This window comes from Stigmatopora nigra, chromosome 7 (assembly GCF_051989575.1).
Source record: "Stigmatopora nigra isolate UIUO_SnigA chromosome 7, RoL_Snig_1.1, whole genome shotgun sequence".
NCBI classification, from domain to species: Eukaryota; Metazoa; Chordata; class Actinopteri; order Syngnathiformes; family Syngnathidae; genus Stigmatopora; species Stigmatopora nigra.
In genome coordinates, this window is record NC_135514.1 from 531,013 (window position 1) to 540,271 (window position 9,259).

General features: G+C 39.0%; 8 non-coding genes across 8 annotated transcripts; all 8 read right to left on the reverse strand.

Annotated features, from left to right (window-relative positions):
- Window positions 1-55: 55 nt before the first annotated feature.
- On the reverse strand, window positions 56-126 carry trnag-ucc (transfer RNA glycine (anticodon UCC)). Its single transcript has one exon. It is a non-coding gene; the product is annotated as a tRNA-Gly (tRNA).
- A 547-nt stretch (window positions 127-673) lies between these two features.
- On the reverse strand, window positions 674-744 carry trnag-gcc (transfer RNA glycine (anticodon GCC)). Its single transcript has one exon. It is a non-coding gene; the product is annotated as a tRNA-Gly (tRNA).
- Window positions 745-982: 238 nt separating this feature from the next.
- trnag-ccc (transfer RNA glycine (anticodon CCC)) lies at window positions 983-1,053 on the reverse strand. Its single transcript has one exon. It is a non-coding gene; the product is annotated as a tRNA-Gly (tRNA).
- Window positions 1,054-1,910: 857 nt separating this feature from the next.
- Window positions 1,911-1,981, reverse strand: trnag-ccc (transfer RNA glycine (anticodon CCC)). Its single transcript has one exon. It is a non-coding gene; the product is annotated as a tRNA-Gly (tRNA).
- Window positions 1,982-2,221: 240 nt separating this feature from the next.
- Window positions 2,222-2,292, reverse strand: trnag-gcc (transfer RNA glycine (anticodon GCC)). The gene has a single exon. It is a non-coding gene; the product is annotated as a tRNA-Gly (tRNA).
- A 549-nt stretch (window positions 2,293-2,841) lies between these two features.
- trnag-ccc (transfer RNA glycine (anticodon CCC)) lies at window positions 2,842-2,912 on the reverse strand. The gene has a single exon. It is a non-coding gene; the product is annotated as a tRNA-Gly (tRNA).
- A 1,540-nt stretch (window positions 2,913-4,452) lies between these two features.
- On the reverse strand, window positions 4,453-4,523 carry trnag-ccc (transfer RNA glycine (anticodon CCC)). Its single transcript has one exon. It is a non-coding gene; the product is annotated as a tRNA-Gly (tRNA).
- A 1,169-nt stretch (window positions 4,524-5,692) lies between these two features.
- trnag-ccc (transfer RNA glycine (anticodon CCC)) lies at window positions 5,693-5,764 on the reverse strand. The gene has a single exon. It is a non-coding gene; the product is annotated as a tRNA-Gly (tRNA).
- Between the last annotated feature and the right edge of the window lie 3,495 nt (window positions 5,765-9,259).

Here is a 9,259-nt window from a genome sequence, read left to right on the forward strand (position 1 = left end):
CCTTCCCGGATCTATGGAATAAACGGATAATCAACAGAATAAAGAGAACACACAGTGCACTGGCTGGGAATCGGACCCAGGCCTCTCGCATGGAAAACGAGAATTCAACCACTGAACCACCAATGCCTGTCAGACAGTTGGGATTCCTGCTCAGATTTGTATTTTCAAAGAGAATTCTACCACTGAACTACCAATGCCTGTTACACATTAGTGAGAACTGGTCAAACTTCCTTAAATATTTCAAAATTGACATTCTTAGATCCATATGAAACAACAAAGTAGGCTGACATGCTTTTGGCAGAATGTCTTTGCCTTCCCACATCTGTAGAATAAACGCCTAATCAACAGTATAAAGAGAACACAGTGCACTGGCTGGGAATCGGACCCAGGCCTCTCACATGGGAAACGAGAATTCTACCACGGAACTACCAATGCCTGTTAGACAGTTAGGATTCCTCCTCAGATTTGTATTTTCAAAGAGATTTCTACCACTGAACTACCAATGCCTGTCACACATTAGTGAGAACTGGTCAAACTTCCTTAAATATTTCAAAATTGACATTCTTAGATCCATATGAAACAACGGAGTAGGCTGACAGGCTTTTGGCAGAATGTCTTTGCCTTCCCGCATCTGTAGAATAAACAGTTAATCAACAGTATAAAGAGAATACAGTGCACTGGCTGGGAATCGGACCCAGGCCTCTCGCATGGCAAGCGAGAATTCTACCACTGAACTACCAATGCCTGTCAGACAGTTGGGATTCCTGCTCAGCTTTGTATTTTCAAAGAGAATTCTACCACTGAACTACCAATGCCTGTTACACATTAGTGAGAACTGGTCAAACTTCCTTAAATATTTCAAAATTGACATTCTTAGATCCATATGAAATAACAAAGTAGGCTGACATGCTTTTGGCAGAATGTCTTTGCCTTCCCACATCTGTAGAATAAACGGCTAATCAACAGAATAAAGAGAACACAGTGCACCGGCTGGGAATCGGACCCAGGCCTCTCACATGGGAAACGAGAATTCTACCACTGAACTACCAATGCCTGTAAGACAGTTAGGATTCCTCCTCAGATTTGTATTTTCAAAGAGAAATCTACCACTGAACTAACAATGCCTGTCACACATTAGTGAGAACTGGTCAAACTTCCTTAAATATTTCAAAATTGACATTCTTAGATCCATATGAAACAACGAAGTGGGCTGACATGCTTTTGGCAGAATGTCTTTGCCTTCCCGCATCTGTAGAATAAACAGGTAATCAACAGTGTAAAGAGAACACACAGTGCACTGGCTGGGGATCGGACCCAGGCCTGCCGCATGGGAACCATGAATTCTACCACTGAACTACCAACGCCTGTCAGACAGCAGTTATTCCTGCTCAGATTTGTATTTTCAAGGGAATTCTACCACTGAAATACCAATGCCTGTCACACATTAGTGAAAACAGGTCAAACTTCCTAAAATATTTCAAAGATGACATTCTTAGATCTATATGAAACAGCGAAGTAGGCTGACATACTTTTCGCAGAATGTCTATGCCTAGCCGCATCTGTAGAATAAACGGTTAATCAATAGTATAAAGAGAATACAGTGCACTGGCTGGGAATCGGACCCGGGCCTCTCGCATGGCAAGCGAGAATTCTACCACTGAACTACCAATGCCTGTCAGACAGTTGGGATTCCTGCTCAGATTTGTATTTTCAAAGAGAATTCTACCACTGAACTACCAATGCCTGTTACACATTAGTGAGAACTGGTCAAACTTCCTTAAATATTTCAAAATTGACATTCTTAGATCTATATGAAACAACAAAGTAGGCTTACATGCTTTTGGCAGAATGTCTTTGCCTTCCCGCATCTGTAGAATAAACGGCTAATCAACAGTATAAAGAGAACACAGTGCACTGGCTGGGAATCGGACCCAGGCCTCTCGCATGGGAAACGAGAATTCTACCACTGAACTACCAATGCCTGTCAGACAGTCGGGATTCCTGCTCAGATTTGTATTTTCAAAGAGAATTCTACCACTGAACTACCAATGCTTGTCACACATTAGTGAGAACAGGTCAAACGTCCCTAAATATTTTAAAATTTACATTTTTAGATCTATATGAAACAAAGAAATAGACTGAAATTCTTTTGGCGACATGTCTGTGCCTTCCCGCATCTGTAGAATAAACAGTTAATCAACATTTCAAAGAGAACACACAGTGCACTGGCTGGGAATCGGACCCAGGCCTCCCGCATGGCAAGCGAGAATTCTACCACTGAACTACCAATGCCTGTCAGACAGTTGGGATTCCTGCTCAGATTTGTATTTTCAAAGAGATTTCTACCACTGAATTACCAATGCCTGTCTCACATAAGTGAGAACTGGTCAAACTTCCCTAAATATTTTAAAATTGACATTTTTAGATCTATATGAAACAAAGAAATAGGCTGATATACTTTTGGCGGCATGTCTGTGCCTTCCCGCATCTGTAGAATACACAGTTAATCAACATTTTAAAGAGAACACACAGTGCACTGGCTGGGAATCGGACCCAGGCCTCCCACGTGGCAAGCAAGATTTCTACCACTGACCTACCAATGCCTGTCAGACAGTTGGGATTCCTGCTCAGATTTGTATTTTCAAAGAGAATTCTACCACTGAACTACCAATGCCTGTTACACATTAGTGAGAACTGGTCAAACTTCCTTAAATATTTCAAAATTGACATTCTTAGATCCATATGAAACAACAAAGTAGGCTTACATGCTTTTGGCAGAATGTCTTTGCCTTCCCGCATCTGTAGAATAAACGGCTAATCAACAGTATAAAGAGAACACAGTGCACTGGCTGGGAATCGGACCCAGGCCTCTCGCATGGGAAACGAGAATTCTACCACTGAACTACCAATGCCTGTCAGACAGTTGGGATTCCTGCTCAGATTTGTATTTTCAAAGAGAATTCTACCACTGAACTACCAATGCTTGTCACACATTAGTGAGAACTGGTCAAACTTCCTTAAATATTTCAAAATTGAGAATTCTTAGATCCATATGAAACAATGAAAGTAGGCTGACATGCTGTTAGGTTCATTAATAATTACCTTCGTCGGTAATTATCAATAACTGCAGGCAGACATCTTATTCAATTATTGACATTTAATTAAATAGAATGGATCACGGATAAAACCTCAGAGGGGAGATTCAACAAGCCAGAGTTTCTCCTACAACTTCAGAACGTCTCATCGAATAGACATTTTCGTACGACTCTTATTGCCATGAATCAAAACAATTTACAGAGTTGTTGATCATTTCATCACGTATGAGTAAAAACAACATCTGGAACTACAATAACAATCAAAGTATTTTACCAATAACAAGGCAGGAGACTAGACCAAACAACATTTGGATTAGAACAATTATGCCTTCCCTTGACCTAAGAATCATATAACAATTACATAAAGAAAAACCCGAAGTGCGTCACGAGGTATAGTCGCTATGTTGTAAATAACAGAAACAACATTCTTGTTATTGGCCGAATAGCCCTGGCCTCGTTACAAAAGGGACCACCGAATCTCGAAGACTCAGATTGGGTGAATTGTTTGTATAAACATCCTGGAACAGGTAGTCCAGGTTAAAGATGACTTGGCGGTTATTGGTGACCTCGCAACACTGAGAATAATAAGAGAATGATTTAACAAAGAAATGACTTAATACAACTATATCTATAATAGTAATACAGAATAAACCCAAAACATGCTTTTGGCAGAATGCCTTTGCCTACCCACATCTGTAGAATAGACGGCTAATCAACAGTATAAAGAGAACACAGTGCACTGGCTAGTAATCGGACCCAGGCCTCTCGCATGGGAAACAAGAATTCTACCACTGAACTACCAATGCCTGTCAGATGGCTGTAATTCCTGCTCAGATTTGTATTTTCAAAGAGAATTCTACCACTGAACTACCAATGCCTGTCACACATTAGTGAGAACTGGTCAAACTTCCCTAAATATTTAAAAAATGACATTTTTAGATCTATATAAAACAATGAAGTAGGCTGACATACTTTTGGCGGCATGTCTTTGCTTTCCCGCATCTGTAGAATAAACGGCTAATCAACAGTAAAAATAGAGAGCCCACAATGCACTGGCTGGGTATCGGACCCAGGCCTCCCGCATGGCAAGCAAGAATTCTACCACTGAAATACCAATGCCTGACAGACAGTTGGGATTCCTGCTCAGCTTTGTATTTTCAAAGAGAATTCTACCACTGAACTACCAATGCCTGTTACACATTAGTGAGAACTGGTCAAACTTCCTTAAATATTTCAAAATTGACATTCTTAGATCCATATGAAATAACAAAGTAGGCTGACATGCTTTTGGCAGAATGTCTTTGCCTTCCCACATCTGTAGAATAAACGGCTAATCAACAGCATAAAGAGAACACAGTGCACTGGCTGGGAATCGGACCCAGGGCTCTCGCATGGGAAACGAGAATTCTACCACTGAACTACCAACGCCTGTCAGACAGCTGTTATTCCTGCTCAGATTTGTATTTTCAAAGAGAATTCTACCACTGAATTACCAATGCCTGTCACACATTAATGAAAACTGGTCAAACTTCCTAAAATATTTCAAAGATGACATTCTTAGATCTATATGAAACAGGGAAGTAGGCTGACATACTTTTCGCAGAATGTCTATGCCTACCCGCATCTGTAGAATAAACGGTTAATCAACAGTATAAAGAGAATACAGTGCACTGGCTGGGAATCGGACCCAGGCCTCTCGCATGGCAAGCGAGAACTCTACCACTGAACTACCAATGCCTGTCAGACAGTTGGGATTCCTGCTCAGATTTGTATTTTCAAAGAGAATTCTAATACTGAACTACCAATGCCTGTCACACATTAGTGAGAACAGGTCAAACTTCCCTAAATATTTTAAAATTGACATTTTTAGATCTATATGAAACAAAGAAATAGACTGAAATTCTTTTGGCGGCATGTCTGTGCCTTCCCGTATCTGTAGAATAAACAGTTAATCAACATTTCAAAGAGAACACACAGTTTACTGGCTGGGAATCGGACCCAGGCCTCCCGCATGGCAAGCAAGAATTCTACCACTGAACTACCAATGCCTGTCAGACAGTTGGGATTCCTGCTCAGATTTGTATTTTCAAAGAGAATTCTACCACTGAACTACCAATGCCTGTCACACATAAGTGAGAACTGGTCAAACTTCCCTAAATATTTTAAAATTGACATTTTTAGATCTATATGAAACAAAGAAATAGACTGAAATACTTTTGGCAGCATGTCTGTGTCTTCCCGCATCTGTAGAATACACAGTTAATCAACATTTTAAAGAGAACACACAGTGCACTGGCTGGGAATCGGACCCAGGCCTCCCACGTGGCAAGCAAGATTTCTACCACTGACCTACCAATGCCTGTCAGACAGTTGGGATTCCTGCTCAGATTTGTATTTTCAAAGAGAATTCTACCACTGAACTACCAATGCCTGTTACACATTAGTGAGAACTGGTCAAACTTCCTTTAATATTTCAAAATTGACATTCTTAGATCCATATGAAACAACAAAGTAGGCTGACATGCTTTTGGCAGAATGTCTTTGCCTTCCCACATCTGTAGAATAAACGGCTAATCAACAGTATAAAGAGAACACAGTGCACTGGCTGGGAAATCGGACCCAGGCCTCCCGCATGGGAAACGAGAATTCTACCACTGAACTACCAATGCCTGTTAGACATTTGGGATTCCTGCTCAGATTTGTATTTTCAAAGAGATTTCTACCACTGAACTATATATGAAAATAGGGCGCCGTTCAAAGCGGCTGCTTGTTGCAATAGCTCCCTAAACCCTCACTCGAATTCTGTGTTTGTACAGCTTTTTACGTTTTTTTATCCTTTATTTCATGTTTTTATTGTCTCTTAAGACTTTAGTTGTTACTTCACTTTATATATTATATTCGATACAGAGCAAAGGAAAAGCAATCAGTTGAGAGTGAAATTCAACTAACACTAAATGGTAATATAGTTTTTGCTGTTTGGAATATTTTTGATAAAGTCCGTCAATTTGGTCACACAATGTGTGCCAAAAGATAAAATATGAACATTACAAAGAAGTCATCTCCCTTTGTTATTGAAAGTTTTTGTTACAACTAGTTGTACCAATATATCACTATTATATTTAGATAACTGACTTTTGAATAGCACATAAATCAATGAAGAAAAGATATACAGTTGAACCCATTGACATGTATTTTTCTTCTTCTCATTTTAAAGGCAAGCTGATGTCAAACTTTCCAGGTATTACCCTAACATTTTGTTTAATACAGCATGAAAGGAAACCTGTAAGTACACCCTTTACTCGTATAATTAATATTTTTCCCCCCTTGAATTTTCTCATGCTATACCATAGACAAAACTTCAGGGATATTGCTTAAGAAACATTTTGAGAGAAATAATTGGTGGCAAGTTGGTAGAACACAAACAAGAATTTCTCCCTTCCAAGACATTTGCTTGTAGTGGTGAGCGAGCTTTGCGTTGCATAATGGATATGGTCAAACTCTACAATAGTAATTTCTTTTCATAAATTGCATTCAGCTCCCTTGTGCATGATGCTCTGTCCTCAGTTAATATTTAATACAATGATTTTTGTGCCTCTGTCAAAGAAATAGCAACTCAATTGAACGTGGCCTTCCTCTTCTGCTTTATTCTAAAACTCACAATGATTCACTTAAAAAATTGATGCAGTAGAATGAGTAGATCAAGTTCATTTGGCACTTACCAAGCCATTAAAAACATTCATTCCCATTGTTTAAACATGTCAAAGGCCCAAAGCTCTCATATTGTTACATCAGCGAAATGAAAATGAAGAAAAAAAGTCAAGCAGAGTCAGAGCATTAATTGCCAGAAATGAAAATGCAGGCTCCGTTGTGAATAATTCTTCAAGTCAACTTGAACTGAATGCAGTTTTTTTTCTCTTTCTTTTGATACCCTCTTTATTTGCTGTTTACAACATCTTCTGTATTATACGGAAATATTTGGATATTGTTAGCCATCAAGGACTTACTATGCAGTGAGACCTCCACATCGTCCTAAGCTTGAATATTAGTTGCACACAGCCAACCACTAAAGCAACGCGTAACCTCAGTTTCTCACTTTCATTGCATTCGCACTAAAAAATAGTTCTTGTAAGGCATTCACATTCTTTTTCGTACCACTCGTCTCTTTCAGGGTGGAGATGGCATGGCATAGTTGTTCTCCAATCTTTATATACAACACATACAAAGGAACAATGTTTGTGCCCATTTGATCGTACTGCTCTAATGTATTCTATCTAGACTCACACTTTTTTCCTTTTAAAAAAGACTGTGTATAATAAGGCTATTTTTTATCACATAAAAATAGACCATGTATAGTAAAGCTTTTGTTAAAAAACAATAAACATCCTAGATTACTTCGAGATGACATTTGAGAGAGCTCATTTTACCACTTCTGAATGACTAGGGGAAGCAAACATGATTTTCCTCTGAAATATTCAGTCTAGAATTTGATTGAGAAATGCTATTGGTTGACTCTTTCTGCTTGAAAATCCTCTTGTGTTGCTGATTTAATGTCATTCTGCAAGAAAATTCAGTCAACAAAATCTCTTCACAAAGTTGCATAAGATTCATTGCCAGTTATAGAACCCAACAGGTTAATAGGAGTGGGAAATGCAGTTATTTTCTTTACAAAGGGCCTGGTAGCTTTGAATATTGTTTTTCCCTTCGAGGTAGAGTAAAAGACAGATATATTCTGTGAAGAAAAAAGTCATTAGCACTACAAGGAGTAATAACACAATGCTGCTTAAGGCATTCAGCCCTGTAGCATCATCCCTTAAATACTAATATTTATTCTACTCGATCAGTACACTATGAATGTATTAAATGAACAAATCCCATAAATTAATAGACATCAAATCAGTCTTGGTACTAACAAAACAACATCACTGCATTTTAACGGGCCTTGTGACTCTTTTGTGTATTTTGATTTGGACTAAACATTGATCTTGCAGTCACGGGTCAGGCAATAATTGATAGTGATTCTCCTGTGGTAGCTCCCCCATTTTTCTGTTTTCTGAAAAGGGCAGACAGGCCACAAATGCTGCCTCCTTTCCTCTGTGCCAGTTTTGCATCTGGTTGATTAATTATCCGGGATCATTATGCCCATAATCGTAATCGTATATTCACGGGGAAAACGCCAATGTGTCTTCATCACTCTGTAATCTGGGATGCCTCAGATCCCTGCTGTAATGTTAGATGACCTTGAGTGGCCTTTATTGTACTAATGAACATAAATGAATGATGTTCTGCAACAATTTTATCAGTGGCAGTCCCTGAATTTCCTAGTGACGCCTTCAGCTGTCGGAATCAATCCAACCCTCAAAAACTATTTTATGGCTATAAAACCTCAACTACAGCTGCGACACATCATCAATAATAACTTCATGCAATTGAAATATTATTTAGGAATATAGCCATATTTTACTTACTGGTGTCGTTAACTCGAAATCTGATTGACACCAAGTAGATTTCTGACCCTGGCTACAGATAATGGATGAAATGTGATTGGTTATATGCTTAAATATGAAAACATACAGATTGAACCAGCACAACCAGGCAATGGAAGAAAGCTAGCAGATAGACAATTTTGAATGATTTAAGCATTCATAGTCAAAATACAATTAACATCAGTCTGTGATTCAAATGTTTTTGGCCAGTAGAGAAGGCCTTCCCCTTAAGTACTCTTGCACATGTCAGGAATAAAATAAGCGCTCCAACATTGACCTTTTCAAGTGAACTAAATCACTATCAAAGAGGGCTTAATGTCACCAGTAAAAGTGAGCTGCAAGGTTTGATTCAAGGGCTACGCTGCAAACCTCTGGTACCAGTTTGAGTAGACAGGCTCTGATGTCCTTGTGGCCTTTTGTTTCAGTTTTGCACCGCTTTGGAAAGAGGGTCTTCATTTTAACTGACTATGTATGATCCCATGTTTCCTTGTCTTCAAAGACTTTTACATGCAAGTCTAGCTTCGCAATGTCATCAGAATTGAGTATACTAGAGCTTTTCTCAAGGATGTGCCCTGTTATTTTCTTTCAAACTGTCTCCATTACTGTATCTTTAATCACACAAACAAGCCGTCATCTCTGCTGCAGTTGAAGCATCTCCTCCCTCTCCCCTGCAGTAATTCA